This window comes from Chlorocebus sabaeus, chromosome 5, assembly GCF_047675955.1.
Source record: "Chlorocebus sabaeus isolate Y175 chromosome 5, mChlSab1.0.hap1, whole genome shotgun sequence".
Lineage (NCBI taxonomy): Eukaryota > Metazoa > Chordata > Mammalia > Primates > Cercopithecidae > Chlorocebus > Chlorocebus sabaeus.
Genome location: NC_132908.1, coordinates 64,774,088 through 64,774,527, shown reverse-complemented (window position 1 = coordinate 64,774,527; position 440 = coordinate 64,774,088).

Below are 440 nucleotides of genomic sequence, written 5' to 3'. Positions count from 1 at the left end.
CAGATCACCTGAGGTCAGGAGTTTGAGACCAGCCTGACCAACATAGAGAAAAACCCATCTCTACTAAAAATACAAAATTAACCGGGCGTGGTGGTGCATGCTTGTAATCCCAGTTACTCAGGAGGCTGAGGCAGGAGAATCGCTTGAACCTGGGAGGTGAAGGTTGCGGCGAGCCGAGATTGGGCCATTGCACTCCAGCCTGGGCAACGAGCAAAAATCTGTCTCAAAAGAAAACCTAATTTTTATTTATTTATTTATTTTCCTAGATGTGGTAATGGGGAAAACATTAATAGAACTTTTGAGAGCCAGAATTCATCTCAAAATTGCTCGTGTTTGGAGATCATAACAACAGTTCTGGATCACAAACAGCCTATTAGCCTTGGAGCTTCCTGGTCTCTTCTGATAGAGATAGGCCCTATAGACAGATTTGCAAATGCGGA